The 20,680-nt window shown below is 38.0% G+C and overlaps 1 non-coding gene across 1 annotated transcript; it reads right to left on the reverse strand.

Annotated features, from left to right (window-relative positions):
* Positions 1-12,591: 12,591 nt before the first annotated feature.
* Positions 12,592-12,698, reverse strand: LOC128285964 (small nucleolar RNA R71). Its single transcript, XR_008276511.1, has one exon. It is a non-coding gene; the product is annotated as a small nucleolar RNA R71 (small nucleolar RNA).
* Positions 12,699-20,680: the final 7,982 nt, after the last annotated feature.

Below are 20,680 nucleotides of genomic sequence, written 5' to 3' on the forward strand. Positions count from 1 at the left end.
GATGACTTGTTCGATCAATGAAGGGAGCCTCGGTGTTCTCGAAAATAGATTTGAGATCGGGCTATTACCAATTGCGAATCCGAGATTGGACGTACCCAAGGCGCCTTGAGCGAGATATGGTCACTATGAGTTCCTAGTGATGCCATTTGGGCTCACTACGCCCTGCGGTATTTATGGATTTAATGAATCGGATCTTGCACCATATTTGGATCAATTCAGTAGTCGTGTTCATTGATGACATCTTGGTCTATTCAAGAAATGAGACCGAACATCTTTGAACACTGCGGTTAGTCTTTGTAAATTTTACGGGATAAGCAATTATATGCTAAGTTCAAGAAGTGTGAGTTCGGTTAAGAGAGGTTAGCCGTGGGTCATGTGGTATCTGATCGGGTATTCGAGTCGACCGAATAAAATTTCAGCGATACTTAATTGGAAGCCTCAGAAATATTACCGAGGTTCAAGCTTTTTGGGGCTTTAGGTTATTACCGACGATTTGTAAAGGTTTTCAACGATAGCCACGCCGATGACGGCTTACTCCAAAAGGATGTTAAGTTCGGATGGACGGAGAAATGTCGAAAAGTTTCGATCAATCGAAAACTTATTTGATGAAGCCCCAATTCTAGTGCAACCCGAATCGGCAAAGAGTTTGTCATCTATAGTGACGCCTCCTCCTTGGGTTAGGTTGCGTATTGATGCAAGAAGGTCGAGTTGTGGCCTGCGCGTCGAGGCAATTAAAGCCACACGAGAAAAATTACCCGACCCGTGATCTCGAATTAGTCGCCATCGTATTCGCCTTAAAGATTTGGCGACATTACTTATTTGGTGAAAGGTGCCATGTGTACTCGGATCACAAAAGTCTCAAATATTTGATGACCCAAAGAGACTTAAATCTGCGACAAAGACGTTGGCTCGAGTGTTAAAGGATTATGAGTGGTCATTGACTATCACCCGGAAAGGCGAATGTGGTTGCGGATGCCTTGAGTCGTAAATCATTATTCGCTTACGAGCGATGAACGTGCACTTGTCTGCTCGATCCGATAGTGTGTTAGTAGCTGAATTGAAAGCCAAACCACTATTGATACATCAAATTCGAGAAGCTCGAGTAAAGTCGACGACGAGTTGGCTGCAAAAGGTGAGTGTGTTCGAACAAGGACTCGAATTTCAAATCGACGATGACGATTGTTTGAGGTTCAAAAGTCGTCATGTGTTCCAAAGAATTGAACTCATTTCGATAATTCAGAATGAAGCCCATTGTAGCCGAATGGCAATCCACCCGGGAGTACGAAGATGTGCAATGATTTGAAACGTCGGTTTTGGTGGCATGGTATGAAGCGAGACATCTCCGACTTTGTTTGAGATGTTTAATATGTCAACAAGGGAAAGCGGAACATCGGTGCCTTCAGATTACTTCACCAATCACGATACCCGAGTGGAAATGGGATCGAGTCACAATGGACTTTGTATCCGACCGCCATTGTCGCAAGTAAGAAGGATGCGGTTTGGGTCGTGGTAGATAGATTGACTAAGTCGGCCCACTTTGTCCCGTGACGTCTCGATTTTCAATGGACAAATTAGCCAATTGTACGTTTCTCAGTTTGTGAGATTACACGGGTGCCTATTTCCATCGTGTCGGATAGAGATCCGAGATTTACCTCGCGATTTTGGAAAAAGTTGCAAGAAGCTTTGGGTACCAAGTTGCATTTCAGACCGCCTTTCACCCCCAAACCGATGGTCAATCCGAGTGGATAATTCGGATACTTGAGGATATGTTAAGATGTTGCGTCCTCGAGTTTAGTGGTTCATGGGAGCGGTATTTGCCGTTGATTGAATTAAACACAACAACGACTTTCAATCAAGTATTAAGATGGCACCCTACGAGGCCTTATGCGGTCGTAAATGCCGTACACCATTGTTTTGGGTGAGCTTGGTGAAAGCAAGATTTTCGGTGGATTTGATTAGGGATGCTGAATGAAAGTGAAAGTAATCCGTGAAAGTCGAAGATAGCCTCCGATCGCCGAAGTCGTGCGGATCTGAAGCGTAAGGATATCGAGTATCGTGGGTGATAAAGTGTTTCTCAAGGTATCGCCTTGGAAAAAGATACTCGTGTTCGTAGTAAGGGCAAGTTGAGCCCGAGGTTCATTGGGCCATATGAGATATCCGAGCGAGTCGGTCCAGTGGCATATCGTTTGATTTTGCCCCCTGAACTCAAATTTCACGTTTCGATGCTTCGACGCTATAGATTTGATTCATCGCACATGATTAGTCCATCAGAAATTGAAATTCAAGCTAATATGAGTTATGAGGAAGAACCGATTCGTATCCTATCACGAGAAGTGAAAGAGTTGCGAAACAAGCGGGTTCCGCTAGTGAAAGTGTTATGGCTCAAGCACGGGATAGAAGAAGCTACTTGGGAGACCGAGAACTCTATGAAAGAGCGATATCCAAACCTATTTACCGGTAAGATTTTCGGGGACGAAAATTTCTTAAGTGGGGGAGAGTTGTGACAACCCAAAATTGACCCTAGTCGGAATGTGGTTTCGGGACCACAAAACCGAGGCATAAAAATAATTAAAAATTTATTTTGATGCCTGTGATATGTGTTAAATTGTGTGTGACATTTTTGATGTTTCGATTTAGTGTTATAAATGCGAATTTCACTAGAAAGGACCTAGTAGTGAACTTTGAAAGTATGATGGGGAAATGTGTGATGACTAGTTGCTCATGCATGCAAAAATAAGGATTTGCATGTCAAATTTCCCCCAACATAAAGTGGCTGGCCATGGCAAGAGAGGATGGGCAAAACATGTCATGAAACATGTTTTGTTGGTGCATGAGGAGAAATAATAAACAAAGGTGTATGGGTAAGAAAAGAATGAAAAAAAATGTGTGTGAGTGTGGTATTCCCCCCATTGCCGTGAGTTGTAGAGAAAGAAAGAAAAATTTTGTTCATCCTTTCTTTGAGCCAAAACTAAGGAAGAAGGAGGATTTTTGCTTCATGCTTGGTTTGGAAGAGATCTAGAAGGAGATTTGGCTAAGTTTGCATCAAGATTAAGGTATGTATGAGGTTGTGTTAGGAGTTTCATGCATGTTTTGGTTGCTAACTTGATGAGCATGTTAGCCATGGCTCAAATCTTTGTTATGCCATGGAAATGGTATTTGGCCAAAGTTGTTATGGTGATAAAGCCATTGCATGCTAAGTGTAAAGCTTGATGATGATGCATGCAATGATGGATTGTCTACTCTTGAGTAAGATTTTGAGTTTTCTTTTTGTTTAATCATGATTGAAGTTGAAAAGGAGCATGATTGTCATATTCGGCCATGATGCATTCATAAGCATGGTTCATGCTTCTTGCATGTTAGTTAAAATTTGTGTTTTGGATGGCTATGGACACCTTGAAATTCGCCATGCTCATATATGTATATATATGTTTGCACATGATGTTTTGGTTATGAACTAAGTGATGAATATGTTGGTTTAAAGAAGAAGATGTTGAAGAATGATTGTGAAATCATAAGCACATTCGGCCTAGCACACATATGAGTGCTTGATGCTATATTATAAGTTTTGAGCTACAATATGCAAAGCATTAACTAGTAAAATGCATGCTGTTTTGTGAGGTATTAAGTGCATAATTGGCCTCAACATGGACATGAATATTCGACCTTGGGTAGCCTATTGAAGGCCTTAGCTTTTCCTTGATGCACGAATGAATTGTATTGAATTGCTTGATGTAGTATAAAATGTGCATGACCATTGTGTATTCAAGCTAAAGGTTGGCCATATGACCATTTAAACCCCTTGTCATATTCGCCATAAGCTAGCACAATGAGGTTTTAATAAATTGAATTTGTTTGAATTAGCTCAAGAGCTTAGAGGGCCACAATTGGACAAGGGAAGGAAAAAGTGATCGAATAGCCGTAAAAGCCGTTCGACAACATCCGAGGTAAGTCCTCAAGAAGTGACCCTACTTGAATTATGTGAAATGAAGTATGGATGTGTATTGATTATTGACTATGTGTGTATGAGTATTTGAATGATACCCGGCTAAGTCCCAAGGCGATTATGCTAGTGATTATAATTGTGTTTGAGCCTTAGTAACGAAAATGAAATATGTATGGCCAATGATTATTGATGTATGTGCGCATGAGAAATTGAATGATATCCGGGCTAAGTCCGAAGATGTTAATGCTGGAAATTATATCCGGTTAAGACCAAGGCAATTGTGCTAGTGGCTACATCGGGCTAAGTCCCGAGGACATTTATGCTAGTAATTATATCCGGGCTAAGACCGAAGGCATTCGTATGAGTCATTCTATCCGGGCTAAGACCAAGGCATTTGTGCAAATCGTGATATCCGAGTTAAGTCCGTGAGGCCTTGGTGCGGGTTACCATAACCGGGCTATGTCCCAAGGCGATTGAACGAGTAGCGATATCCGGTTAAACTCGAAGGTATGTGATTTGAAAATTATAAGCTTGCTGGAAAATTTTAGCTAATGCACTTGTGAAATTTCCCAATGACAAGGTAAGTGTGGTGTGTGCTTTATGCGCTAGGAGTAAGAGCGTATGAATATCCGCTCCTATGATGGAACGAGTTATCGGCCTTAACGAAGCCGTTATTTGTGTATGAACATAAGAGTTGGGATGGTGAAGTAAGTATGATTATGTGAACGTGTATTAATGAAATGATGCATTTGGCTATGTGAATGTATTGCTTTAATTAAAGCTGAATTTATTGCTTGAGACTTACTAAGCATAAATATGCTTACCCGCTGCTTTGGCTCTCGGTTTCTGATTTTGCTCGATGGCAATCGGATTCGGGATCATTAAGGTCAAGTCATCTACACTATCAAAGCCTCCATCTTGGTATAATTTTGGTTGGAATTTGAAATGGCATGTATAGGACTACCCTTGTTGGTTCAATTATGTTGTGATGTATATGTGTACGGCCATGCGAAAATGGCTCGTAAAAGTAGAGTATGGACTTAGACCGTTTGTGGGTTGTATATATATATATGGTGTCATGATGTGATTATGGATTGGAAATGGGAGTGTTGGTCACATGATCAGCCATTGGTATGGTTAAAATGATCATATATGAACCTTTGTATGGCAAGACTAGTTGGTTCATGGAGACTACAAAATAGGTAAGACCTACCTTAAAAACAGAAGCTGCCAGCTGCAGTGACGTGAATGTGAAAAATCACCAAAATTTGTAGGAATGGTATTAAATAGTGAATAAGCTATGTAAATGAACCTTGATGAGTCTATTTTCATATGGAAGAAACGAAATGGTCATAGGAGCTACATGTTAAGAGATATGAAAGCTATTGTGAGACAGGGCCAGAACGGTTTCTGGGTCCCCTATCGCAACTTTAAAAATTTTCTATAAATTATCCAGAAAGAATTAGGAGTCATGCCTTATATGTACAGATTCCATTTTGAGTCTAGTTTCATTAGAAACAAACGGCACCAGTATTAAAGCCCTGTACAGAGATATATTCAAGTTATAACGCACGAAGGTCAGAGCAGTCTATCCCTGTAACATGGGTGAATTTAACTAATAAACTGTACCAATTGGCCCGACCAAAAATTCTAGAAATAAATCCATGGATGGATATATGAGTCTAAATTCAGGGAAAATTTACGAAACCAGTTTCCGAGTTTTGAAACTCGAGATATGATTTTTAAGGCGACAGTGATGCAGTTTTCCAGCCTGACTGGAAATGTCAAATTGGTGGGCAAATATGTGGACTTGGCTTGTTAACCCCTCGTGTCCGACATCGGCAACGGTCTTGGGTTCGGGGTGTTACATACAAATCTATTAAACAAAAAGTGGGTATAAAGAACAAAAGAAAAGGGAAAGGCTCACCTGAGTTACCTCGTGGCCCGTCGTCAGAAGTTTCTTCCCACGGTCGGAATCGGGCATGAATGGAGTGAAAGTGGGCCTTTTTCTTTCGATTTTTGCGGGCATGGAGGGGTTCATCCTTGGATCTGTTCGAAAGGAGGCTAAAGGTCCCTTCTTGCGCATCACCGGTCACCGGATTTGATGGTGGTGCGGTGGTGCGACAGACGGTCGTGGCTCTTTGGCCAAAGGAAAAGGGAGAGGAAGAGAGTTAAAAGAACTCTCTGTTTCTTTCTAAAAGAAAAAGAATGCAAAAAATAAAAAAAAGGATGAAAATTGGCCTTAATAAAAAACATGAAACGGCAGAGTTATTTTCAAGGCAAAAGTGGGGCATTTGCACTATGGGTCCTTCAGTTTTACTACCCGCTTTCAACACCCCCTTTGGCTCTTAATTTTGCGCTTTAATTTGGCCCCATGGATTTTACACTAGTCGCATTTTGGTCCTACATAATATAAAGTGTATAAGGCGGGATATTCTCCTTATAAGTCCCTCTTTCTTTGCATGCATTCCATTCGGCCCTTTCTCTTTTAAATTTGTCCCTTTAATTTAATTTTGTTTTTAATTTGGTCATAAACCCTCTAATGTCAAACTATTTGGCATATTTTGTTTATTTATTCTTTAGAAAAACATGTATTTAAACAATTATATATATATTTTGCTTTAGATCTTTATATATATATATATATATATATATATATATTAATTCTCTTAAAATTATTTTAGGAACCATTTATTTAAAAATGATTTATGGTATTCTTTTCAAATTGTTAATATTATTTTAGGTTACAGTATATTTTCTTAATTAACTACTTTAAACGGTTTTATTATATATTACTTTAAATTATCTTGTATATTATTTACTTTATGATTTTCTTTTTATATACATTATTTATTTTAAACTTTTACATATTATTTATTTCAAATTTATATACATTATGTAGTTAAACTATTTTATATATTATTTATTTTAAACCCTCTTTATTAATTATTTTAAATTGTTCTACATTGTTTATTTTAAATTTCTTTTTTTTCCATGACATTTTGAATTATTATGTATATATACCATTTATTTTAAGTTTCTATATGTTTGCTATTATTCCCAAAACTGTTTTTTGCCATATATCTATTTCAAATTATTACGTTGTTTATTCTTTAGTTATTATGAATTATGTATTTCTAATAATTTTCTATATATCATATCTAAAGCGTTATTATAAAGTATATTTATATTGTCTATTTTAAATCCTTTTACGTATTATACATTTTAAACTTCATATTTATAATTTTAAATTAACTTATATATTATTTAGTTCAAAATTATTTTATACCTTATTTTAAAACCATTCTACTTATTCCATGTTATCTATTTTACACTTTTAATTATATATATATCACCCATTTTAAAATTATTCATATGAATCTTTTGTAACTTGCTTTATAATATAGGTTTTAAAATTCTCTTACATCATTCATTTTATAAACTTGCTTTATGTGTCATTCATTTTAAATTGTTTTATTATTTATTGTAAAATTTTGTATATGCTATCAATTTCAAATCATTATATCTATTTTTATATATATACTAATTATTTCTTTGACGTATTGTATCTTATCTATTTTAAATTTTCTTTTACATATATTCTTTTTGTACATTATGATATTTTTTCTTCACATCATTTATTTTAAATTCATTTCTTACCATCATAAAATTTGTTTTATACTTTATTTTTTTTAAAATGGTTATATTTTATTTAATTCATTTGTCTTTGATTACTAGTGATTAATGCCTAAGTGATATATGTTATGTGAATGTTACCCTTGTATGTATTATATTTGGTTTATTCAGTATTTTCATTATCATCATTTGCTTGTATAAACATTGTATTTCATGTTGTATTATCCCGTGCTCTACAATATATCTTTGTTTTATCTAGCCTAAGTCGCATCATACATTAAGCCCAATACATTTATCCAATAAATCATTTTATTTCAACCTAACAAATACACGTCGTTTAAATATCATATTCGTTACTATTCAAAAATGAAATTTTCCAAATAAGGCAATGTTTTGCATTTTGGAACATCAAGAATCGTGCCCTAACTTACGGGTTTCGATTTCCTTATTGTTTCTAAATAGCCAAATATCCTTTTCGAGTTTTAAAGCACCTGAAATTCTCATTAAAAGTAAAGACGACCTTGTGCTCGGGAGTTCATAGTATTGTGTCCTAACTTACGGGATGTGATACTCCGATATCTCGAGATAAGGAAATCTTTAACAATCGTTTTGAGCTAATTCAAGTGTTTTAATCCACATCAATGAAAAGGATCGTATTTTAAAAAAAAAACATTCTCGATTTTTTTTAATTTTCGATGTTTAAGATATTAATTAATCAATTAGGTACCAATTTTGGGCGTTACGAGGGTGCTAATCCTTCCTCGTACGTAACTGACTCCCGAACCCGTTTTCTCAAATTTCGTGGACCAAAACACCGTTTTAATAAACTAAAACGTTTTATTAAAGCAAGGTGATCCGATCTCACCTAATAAAGATCGGTGGCGACTCCCGTTTTAATTTTCACTTTCAAAACCAAAGTCGATCGCCGTTTTAAAAAAATGGTTTCGACAGTTAGTAGAGGAGAAGGAGGGAGAGAGGCCTTTTTCCACATGATGAATGCATGGTATACGGAGTTTGTTCGAATCGACCCGAATGCTCAACCTCCCCCACCTCCCCCAAATCCTCAACCCACACCTGTGATGCCTCAACGTATGGATTTCATGAGATTTGCAAGAACGCCTGTTGATAAAATTCAAAAACAAGGTGCTGAGGAATTTAGGGCAAATTCCAATGATGACCCTGAGAAAGCAGAGTTCTGGTTAGAGAACTCGATACGTGTATTTGATGAATTGTCCTATACACCTGAGGAGTGCCTAAAATGTGCCATATCTTTGTTAAGAGAAGCGCGTATCACTGGTGGAGAACGCTGATATCTGTGGTACCACCAGAGAGGGTTACTTGGGAATTATTTCAAGAGGAATTCTGAAGAAATACATTAGAGAATGGTTCATCGATCAGAAGCGTAAGGAATTTCTAGATTTGAAACAGGGTGTCTGACAGTTAGTGAATATGAGAGAGAATTTGTCAGGCTCGGAAAGTACACTCGAGAGTGTGTATCCTCCAAAGCTAAGATGTGTAGAAGATTTAAAGATGGACTTAATGAGGATATTAATACATTAGTGGGTATTCTTGAGTTGAATGAATTTGTGGTACTCGTTGAACGGGCTTGTAAAGCCGAGGAGTTGATCAAAGAAAAGAGGAAAGCTGAGTCTGAGGCAAGAGATACAAGAAAGAGATATATGAGTAAGTCATTGCCGTATCAGTCTAAGAAATCTAGAGAGATGTACTCTCATTCACATGTGTCAGCTGGACATTCATACGGGAACCGTAGAAAGAAGAATTCGGGTTTTAGATCTCATGCTACATCTGTGGAAAGTGTGGGTAATGCTAAACCTTCCAAACCCTCATGCCAATGATGTGGTAGATGTCATTTTGGCACCTATAGGGTGAGTAAGGGATCTTGTTTCAAGTGTGGTTCTCAAGATCACTATATTAAAGACTACCCCGAGGTGGTAGAGAAAGAAAGATTTCAAAACTTGAGGCCGAGTGGCACAGCTTCTAAGGGAAGACCCTCGAGAAATGTCGGGAATGAGTCTGATAGTAAGAACATGACACGAGATACAACAGTGAGATCTAAAGCTAGGGCTCCAGGTAAAACCTATACCATATGTGCACGTGAAGATGCAACTTCTCCTAATGTGATCACTGGTAATTTTTCTCTCTATGATTCTAATGTTATTGCTTTGATAGACCTTGGCTCTACTCATTCATATGTGTGTATGAAATTGACATCTAGTGTGAATATACCTATTAAGTCTACTAAATTTATGATTAAAGTGTCAAATCCGTTAGGAAAGCATGTGATAGTTGATAAAGTATGTAAGAGATGCCCTTTGATGATTAGATGTCATTGTTTTCCGGCAAATTTAATGTTGTTACCATTTGATGAATTTGATGTCATTATGGGTATGGATTGGTTGACACTACATGATGCTATAGTGAATTGTAGACAGAAATTTATTGAATTGAAATGTGAAAATAGTGAGGTTCTTCTAGTTGAATTAGATGACACGGATAAGTCGCCAAATGTAATTTCTTCGATGAATGCTCAGAAATGTATGAGAAAAGGGTATGAAGCTTATTTGGCATACAAATTGAATACAAAGGAATCTGAATTGAAAATCGAATCAGTGTCTGTTGTATGTGAGTATGTGGATGTATTCCCGGAGGAATTGCCAAGTTTGCCACCAATTAGAGAAGTTGAATTCGATATTAAGTTAATGTCAGGGACAGCACCTATTTCTATTGCTCCGTATAGGATGACCCCGACTGAGCTGAAAGAATTGAAGTTACAGTTGCAAGAGTTGACTAACAAAGGTTTAGCAAGACCAAGCTTTTCGCCGTGGGGAGCTCTTATACTATTCATGAAAAAGAAGGACGGTTCTATGAGATTATGCATTGATTACCGGTAACTCAATAAGGTGACAATAAGAAATAAGTGATAAACCGTAATTTATACATATTTTTATCCCATGCTTAGCACATTTATGGATTAATTCTCCTTAGATTTCGTGAATTCGATGCTCCTAATTCTTTAATTTTATGTTTTATACTTAGGTGAGCATAGGAGAGTAAAAAGAGAGAGAAATGGGCCGAAAATGGAGAAAATGAACCCACATAGGAAATCAACACGGCCTGGACTTCCTCACACAGGCATGTCACGCGGCCATGTCCATTTGGCAGGATCGAAGCATGACTTACACGGGTAGACTACACGCCCGTGCCTATTCAATAGCCTTGACCACGGGCTGGACTAATCGCACACGAGCGTGTCCCTACCGAGCCCAAGTATAGTCCTATTAGGAAAAGGTCACTTTTGAGGGCTCTTAGGCATTCTAAAGCCTATTTAAACACCTGAGGAGGCACTTAGAAGGGACATACGGAGTAGGAGGCAAGGAATTACTCAAGGGAAGCTAATTGGTCCATCTCAGAAGTCGAATTCATCATAAAGACTGAAGATCTCCCTTCAATTTCCATTCAGGGGTTTTGGGTTTTCTTTATGTTTTGTATTTATTATTCTTCTGAGATGTTTTCTTTTATAATTATGAACTAAACTTCCTAAATACCTATAGGGAATGAAACCTAAGAACATATCTTGTTATTATTATCTGAATTGAATGATAAATATTTGACTTGTTCTTAATTATGTGTTCTTAATTCTTGTTTTAATATTTTAGGATATTGATTCAAGTTAATGCTCTTATTCGAAGGAGGAATAGACCCTGTCTAAGAGTAAATTTGTCATAATTAAGTAGAGTTGATTGCAAGCCAAAAGCTAGGGTGATAAGATTTTGCCGGATTACGGTGAAACCAAATAAGGGGATCCATAGATCAAGTTAATGCAACACTAGGGCGTTAATTAGAAAGAGATTTCAATTAATCAACCTAGGGTTAGACATTATTAGTCTCAAGAGAGATAATAATATAACTTAGGGATTTCTACGGATCAAGTCAAATGAATAAATCGTTTGATTCAAAGTCAAATAATAAGTGAAGTCTAGGTGGATTTTTCCTTGGGTATTGTCTTAATCAATCGAGTTTTCCAAAGAGATTTTTCCCAATTTTCTCTCTGTGCACCCTTACTTTAGTTAATTAGTCTAGATAAACAAATCCCTTAATTTTTAGGTTAGATAATAAAAAGAAAGTAATTACTAGTACTCTTACTCCTTTTGGGTTCGACAATCCAGTCTTGCTAAAGCTATACTACTATTCGATAAGTACACTTGCCTTCATTGTGATAATAGTTAGTTCCAAGAACGATTAATTATAAATACTTAAAACCTGTCACGAATATCATGTATTAAGTCTTTGGTGCCATTGTCAGGGACTAAGATATTAGGAACACTCGATTTTTATTACTTTATCCATTTTACTTTATTTATTTAAATTTTTATTTTCCTTTCTAATTTTTTTTATTCGTTCCTGGTAGGTTTTTATAGTGTATGACTAGAAGAAACCCGTCAGGACCATTACTATTTGATAGTGAGATCGATCGCACAGTTTGCAAAAACCGAAGAGAAATAAGGCAAAGCTTAAGATACACAGAGGAAGAGCAAGAGGACGATATTTCAACCACAACCGAGGAGATGGCTAAAAGTCAAGAAAATCCGCTACCTCCTGCGATTGCTACTAATCAAAATCCTGCTCCACGTACTATGTATGATTATGCTAAACCTTCTTTAACAGGAACTGAATCGAGTATAGTTAGCCCTGCTGTTGCTACAAAAAATGAACTGAAACCTAACACCATTCAAATGATCCAACAGTTTGTTCAGTTTGATGGTTTGCAAGACGAGGATCCCAACACTCACTTGGCGAATTTCTTAGAGTTTTGCGACACTTTTAAAATCAATGGCGTTTCTGATGATGCCATTCACCTTCAGTTGTTTCCCTTTTCATTGAGGAATAAGGCTAAATAGTGGTTGAACTCGTTACCAAGAGGGTCAATCACTACTTGGGAACAAATGACCAAAAAGTTTTTAATAAAATATTTTCTATCGGCTAAAACAGCCAAATTACGTAATGATATCTCTCCTTTTGTGCAGATGGATTTAGAAACACTCTACGATGCATGGGAGAGATACAAGGATTTGTTGAGAAGGTGCCCTCATCATGGGTTACCACTCTGGTGACAGGTTCAAAATGGCCTGAATCCTTCGACTCGACAAATGATTGACGCAGCCGCTGGTGGAACTATCAATAATAAGACACCTGAGGATATATATGAATTTATAGAAGAGATGTCACTGAATAATTATCAGTGGCAAGTCATAAGGACAAAACCAAAAAAAACAGCCGGTGTTTTTAACGTCTATTCAGTCACCATGCTCTCTAATCAGGTAGAACTTTTGAACAGAAAAATTGACGGTTTTCTCAGCTCTTCACAGGTTTACCCAGTAATGCAATACGAAGCAAGTGGAGGTGGCTCAAGCAATTCAGAATACCCACCCTATGGCCATAACATGGAGAACGAGCAGTTAAATTACATGGGTAATAATCGTCGATCTCAAAATAATCCTTATAGTAACACTTACAATGTAGGTTGGAGGAACCACCCAAATTTTTCATAGGGAGGCCAAGGAAATCAGAGACCACCACCACCTCCAAGCTTCTAAAAACCACCCTACCAACAAGAGAAAAAACCAAACCTTGAAGAGATACTAACAAAATTCATCTCTGTGTTAGAAACTCATTTTCAGAATGCTGAGACAGCACTTAAAAATCAACAAGCGTCGATCCAAGGGCTCGAAACTCAAATAGGTTAGCTTGCTAAATCGATATCTGAATGACCACAAGGTAGCCTGTCGAGTAACACTGAACCTAACCCAAGGGAGAAAATCAATGCATAACATTCAAGATGAGGAAGGGTTAGTTGCACCTGAACCAGAACCGAGGCAAGAAACTATACCAAGTAAAGGTAAAGGTGAGGTGGACCATAATGACCAGAAACTGGTAAGTAAAGAATACAAACCTCATGTGCCATACCCAAACGAGATAAGGAAAGACCGTACAGAAGAACAATTCGGTAAATTCCTTAAATTATTAAAGAAGTTACATATTAACTTACCGGTTATTGAAGCTCTTTCGCAGATGCCAAACGCAGTTAAATTCTTAAAGGAGATTTTAACAAACAAGCAGAAGTTGGATGAGGTGTCGCATGTGGAGCTAAATGCGGTTTACTTAGCCATACTACAGAATAAGTTGGCCAACAAATTAAAAGATCCAAGGAGTTTTATGATTCCCTGTTTAATTGGTAGCCTAGATGTTAATAATGCTTTGGCTGATTTAGGGCTAGTATCAATGTCATGCCTTACAAAATGGTTAAGCAACTAGGTCTTGGGAAACCTAAACAAACTAGGATGAGTATTCAATTAGCCGATAAAATAATCAGATTTCCTAGGGGGGTTATTGAAGATGTACTCATTAAAATTCACAAATTTATATTCCCAATTGATTTCGTTGTTTTAGACATAAAAGAGGATAGTAACGTTCCTTTAATTTTAGGGAGGCCCTTTTTAGCAACTGCTAGAACAATAATTGATGTTGGCATAGGTGAACTCACACTTCGTGTGGGAGACGAAATAATCACCCTTCAAGCTCGTAATTCGAGTAACACATCGAAAATTGAATGTGGTGGTATAATCATCCTACTAAAACTAACCATGTGGTGCAACCTACTTTGCAAGAAATAGGTTCGAAGAACATACATGAGCCATGCTCAAGCAACAACAAAGGACCTATCTATGAAGAACAAGGGCTACAAATCGAGGAACTAGATGAATGGTAGACACGTAAACTGAAAACACACGATAAACCAAAACCATGCCATGACAAGCTAAATTTTTCCTCGAATCAACTTAAAGTTGGAGACAAAGTGCTATTAGATGCAGTAGACCCTCGTATTACCACTTCTGAACCAAATATAGAAATCCCTCTTACGGTACTTAGCATTTTTCCATATAGTACAGTCGAGGTAATTCATCCCAAATTCTGCACGTTCAAGGTAAATAGTACTCGTCTTAAACCTTATGTTGATAAAATTGATAGTAGGGATGAGGAGTGCAAACTCCTCGAACCACCATGATCACGCAACAATAGAGGTAAGTCGAGCTTAGACTATAAATAAGCACTTTTCGGGAGGCAACCCGAACTCTAACGATGTTAACCTCTTTAAAGTTTTAGTTTTTAACATCTAATCACTAACTAAGACATTGAAACATAGGTTTTCTAATCCACACGATCGGGCATATGGGCGTGCCTTAGGCTGTGCTAACACCACGGGAAAAGACATGGCTGTGCAATACAGCCGTGTAAAAACAGGGCAAAAATTTCCCCAACACGGGATGTGATATGTTGCCACGGCCATGCGACATGGTCATAGGCAAAACTGCCAAAACAACATGGGTGTGTGACACGCTCGTGTCTTGAAACCGTGGTTGAACCTGAGAATTTAACACGAACGTGTGACACGGTCGTGCCATTCACCCGTGGTCGACACTGTCAAACTAACACAGGTGTGGACCTATCTACACGAGCGTGGGAGAAGAGAATGAAGAAAGACACAGCCATGCGACACGGCCGTGTGCACCCACACGCCCAAGGAACATGGGCGTGGACTGAATGTCAAACGCGCACAAATTTGAAAATCGTGAAACACACGGGCAAAATTTGGCCACGCCCGTGTGCCCCAAAATCTATATAAACCCCTCACTACTCATCATCCCTTTCCCCAAAATCCCTAACCCTAGCTGCTGCAACTTCACACGCCCTCCTCGCCATGCCAGTGCACCAACGACAGCTCTCCTTGGACGACCTAAGCTTCTCCTTCCACCAACATATTCGTTTGTTTACTCTTTTCTCTCTATTTTCTCCATCTCTTTTACTAATTTTATGATTCTTATGGTGTTTCTTGGCTAATTTTTGATGAATATTCATAGTTCTCACTGCCGAAATATGCTTTTGGTCTTTGCCATTTTTAGTCAATGCTTTCTGGTACATTCATTCCTTCTTATGTTCCCATAGAGTCTATTTCATTCATTTCATGTTGAAAATAATCATGCTTTTCTTACGTCATTTGCTATATAAACTTCTATCATCTAGATTAAACCGCTGAGTGTTTGACAGTTGGTTGGATTGGTTAGTTTAACTACATTCATGATTACTTCTTGAATTAGTTAGTTTATGGCATACTCCTTGTTTTTCTTGCAAATACATCATGTCGAATCGTGGTAAGAAAATCGCTATCCCCACTTCCAAGAAAAGGAAAAGAGTAGCGTCATCCTCAGGTCCTACCGCGGAGATTAGGCACCCATTCCTCCAGGTTCCCTTAGGACCCCAGAAGGAATTATATCAGATATTACGAGCCCGACCTCTAGGTGTGGGCCGCTGCATTGACTGGGCCGCACTTGAACAGATTCAATTGGCTGACGCAGTCCAAGCCCTCTTGACAACTAACCTGTGGGGGCTCTTCTTTGAGATTATCGAGCCGAGGTATCTCGAGTTCACATTGGAACTCTGCTCGACATTCCATCTTCAAACCGTCATGACCAACTTTGATGATCTTGGAATGGTCCAGTTCTGTCTAGGCAGTCTAGTCTGCCAGTTGAGCGTCCTCGAGTTCCGTATTGCATTGGGCCTATACACAAAGGAGTTCATGGATGAGGAAGACTTCGACAACCTCCATCGCTGTATCCACTACTCTCCCTCGAAATGCTGGAACACCCTCGTCCCTGCCTCGGCCACCTACGATCCTAGCCGATCCAAGGCATCGGCTCTCCCTCCATCCTTGAGGTACCTACACACCATCTTGGCTCACACTCTGGCAGGGAGACGAGAGAGCACCAGCGTCGTCAACGCTCACGGCGCTTACTTTCTATGGTGCATGGCTAATGGACACATCATCGACGTTGCCTACTTCATCGCCCTCTCCATCCGCCATCAAACGGAGTTACATAGGAGAGGAGTCATCTCGATCTAGCCCTATGTGACTCGATTGGCTTGGCACTTCAAGCTCCTCAACATAGCGGCACAATCGTCCTCCCTCACTCTCATCGGCCAGATGTCCCCATAGGGCATCTCGAGCATGCTACATATGAGGATGATCGAGAAAAGACATGGCACCTACCCTCATCAGTACCGCCTCATCCAGTCCACCGAGGAGAAGGAACCAGAGGACATTACTGATGATGTCCCTCCATGTCACGAAGACCCTCCAACTCAGCCACCACCGCAGTAATGTGGTAGATGGTTGCATGTAAATGATACGTTGATATCTTTTTGGTGCTGAATTGGTTGTATGAATATGCTTGGAATTGTGTTGCTTATGGTTGTGTAGGTTGATTCAAGTAAAGGTGGCAAAATGGCTTGGTAAATAGCCTTATTTTTTACCACAAGGGTAGACACACGGGCATGTGTCTAGGCCGTGTGTGACACACGGCTTGGGCTATGGGTGTGTGATCCGGCCGTGTGTCCCCTGCATTTTGAATTTTAGCTTTGAATTAGCCACACGAGCAGAGACACAGCCTTGAGTCTCAGCTATGTAAAGGACACGGCCCAGGGACATGGGCATGTGCCCAGGGTTGTTTGAAGTCTGCACCTATTTTAGGAAAAATTATGAAAATTAAATCGCCTACACGGCCTAAGCCCACGGGCGTGTACTTGGCCGTGCGACTTCAATTTGTTGATGACATCATAAACAGAGAGTTACACAGGCTAGGGACACGAGCATGTGTTACCACACGGCCTACCCATACGGGCGTGTCCCAAGCCACACAGGCGTGTGACCCCTGTTTTGATGAAAAATTTTCTAAGTGTTGTGAAAATTTCTAAAGTTCTCGGTTTAGTCCCGAACCATTTCCAAAGTATGTTTTGGGCCTCGTAGGCTCGTAATAGGGACATTGTGATTGAATACAAAAACTTTTAAATTTGAATGCAAAATTATAACCCAAAAGTGTATGTTTGCTTGTGTTTAAGTCCGGTAATGCCTCGTACCCTGTTCCAGCGTCAAATACGGATAAGGGGTGTTACAACTCGTGTGCCCTATAAATGGCCATACACGCCCGTGTGCCAGACTGTGTGCTAGGCCGTGCCGATCCTTTAGGGTATACTGACTTATGCCACACGGCCAAGTCACACGCCCGTGTGTGAGGCCGTGTGGAACATACTAACTTGGTTTCTAATTCAACACTAAGGGACACACGGCCATGTAACATAACCTTGTGTCACATACGGCTGAGACACACGCTCGTGTCTCTTCCCGTGTAGACAAAAATAGGCCATTTACCAAGCCATTTTGCCACCCCAAATTTGGCACACACCTACATCAAACCAAATGCACAATTCATAGCATTTATAAACAACCAAAACAACCACAACCAAGAATAAAATATATATCATTTCAATGCCAACATCTATCATGCTTATAATACTATATTCTTTCATATTCAAATTATACCAATTCACATTTCCAAAGCATTCATATGTATCATTTCAACTAAGCATTTCTTAGCCTGAAACCACAAGCGCAACCCTTCTCAATTTATCAACCATTAACTACCTTGAAAGTTGCATTCAACAATCCATTCTCAAGAAATCATGAACTACATCACTAAGAGGCATTAATACATTTATACATACACCATATAATTGTCAAAATAAGGCAACTTACATGGATAACATAAACCAAACACTAAATATTCACAAGCCAACACAAATGGCCAAAATCATGCTACATATACCAAAATGACTCAAAGTCCCTATACATGCCATATACTTAAAATACCAAATTTCATAGATACCACGTGATAGGTGGATAGTGTGAAGCGATCTCTGATGATCCCCGAATCTGAACTAGTTTGATAACACTATAAAACACGGGAAAATAAACAAAGTAAGCTATAAAGCTTAGTAAGCTCGTATAGAATAAACTCAATTCAATCTCAAGATTATAATTTAACAATTTGAATATATATATATATATGAACATTTAGCATATATTAGCTAACAAACCTTTCATATACACAATTATGATATTAATCACATTCTTCACAAGTTTCTTAAAACCAAAACTTATACTTGTCACGTACGTACATGTACCATTTCATATCATTCTCATATCCAATCACATCTTTCGTTTACCTATTGAACCATTTGGAATAGAAGTCGGATACTCAATAGTCTCACACACTAAGTACCTATACCATGGCCCGAAGCCAAATCAAGGTAGCTTATATTCGAAATAATGATATCATGGCCTGAAGCTAAATCAGCCAATATTAATGGCTTGAAGCCAAATAGGTATAACTTACACCCAAAGTGCTAATATCATGGCCCGAAGCCAACTTAATGTATCCCCTAATGACATGTCACTAGTATCCTAAACTATTCCTAAGGTTCAACCGGGATTTCGAATGTCGAATCATCGTCGAATCACTATCGATCATATCCATAGTCTCATATTCACAATTGTACAAAATCAAAACATATGAAATACATTTGTATTAAAACTTATAATATACGAACTTACCGCGAATTCCAAAATGATGAAATAGACCAATTAATCCGAAACTTTGTTTTTCCTTTGATCTAATTCCAAATTCTGCTTTTCTTGATCTATATAATATCAAATTCAGCTTATTAAATCATCTCTCTATTCAATTTAATCCAAAATTCACTTTAAGGTATTTTTACACAATTGCCCCTAATGTTTCACATTTTTCATAATTTAGTCCTTATTTCACAAAAACACAAATCCATGCAATTTAATCACAACCCATGCTAGTCAAATTACTATTACACCCCTAGTAGCCCATACTTTTTGTTTATTTTACATTTAAACCCCTAAATTTACACATTTCACAATTTAGCCCCTAATTTACATTTTCACCAAAAATCACTTAACAAAATTTGTATAACTATTATCAAACATTCATAATCTACCAATATACATCAAAATACCCATGTATTCATCATTGGAAACATCTAAAATCTTTAACAGTTTTGCAAATTAATCCCTAGGCTAGCTAGACCTAATTGCAACAATTTCAAAAACATAGAAATCATTAAAAACGGGACAAAAACCGTATCTTAATTAGCTATTAAAGCTTGGCCGAATGAAGGAGATAAAAATGATGTTCTTTGCCCTAAATTTGGTTGAAGCATGAAGAAATAAAAGATGATATATTTGTTTCTTTTGTTTTATTAACCTTAATTACTAAATTACATAAATAACCTTATTTTATAATCATATTAAACATCCATTTTAAGCCCATAAATGTCCACCCACAATTGAAATGGCATATTTACCCCTTAAGGACCTTAACTTTAAGGTTCTATAGCTATTAGACACTTTTAACTAATAGAACAGTACTTTTGCACTTTACGCGATTTAGTCCTTTTTACCGAATTGAGCATTCAAACGATAAAATGTCTAAACGAAACTTTTACACAATCATATATTCATGCTGTAGACCTTAAAATAATAATAAAATAAATATTCTAACCTAGGATTTGTGGTCCCGAAACCACTATTCCAATTTGACTAAAAACGGGCTGTTACATTTCATAAACATAGATATACATTCATTGATCATTATCATTTCATACCTTTCCATAGGTTCATAACATAGTCGATTGGAACACTTACCATTCCTTCCCTTTTCATGCCCGTTGAACCATTTAGAATAACATCGGATACATGGTAAAGCTCACACAAAGTGTGCTAAACATATGGTTGTAACCTTTCCTTTTCCTTTATATTGTTGCTCACTCGAGCCGTAAAATGGGTCTGCTCACACAAGCTGACGGTAGGAATGTAAGCTACACGATGCTGCTTACACAAGCTGATGAGTATCCACAAAAAATGTCAAACCTCAGCCATCGGTAGGACATTCAGGACCAGTGCCCGAAACATGGTAACCCTAATAACATGTCATTTGAATCATATATATTCCTAAGGTTCAAACAGGGCTCGATACTCATCGTAACATCGTTGGATTTCCATCATTTTTTTTTACATGATAAATAGCATAATAACATATATATCAAAATAACATTAAAAGATTATTTAAACATACGAACTAACCTAGATTACAATGACGTAGA

This window comes from Gossypium arboreum, chromosome 12, assembly GCF_025698485.1.
Source record: "Gossypium arboreum isolate Shixiya-1 chromosome 12, ASM2569848v2, whole genome shotgun sequence".
In the NCBI taxonomy this organism is placed as follows: domain Eukaryota; kingdom Viridiplantae; phylum Streptophyta; class Magnoliopsida; order Malvales; family Malvaceae; genus Gossypium; species Gossypium arboreum.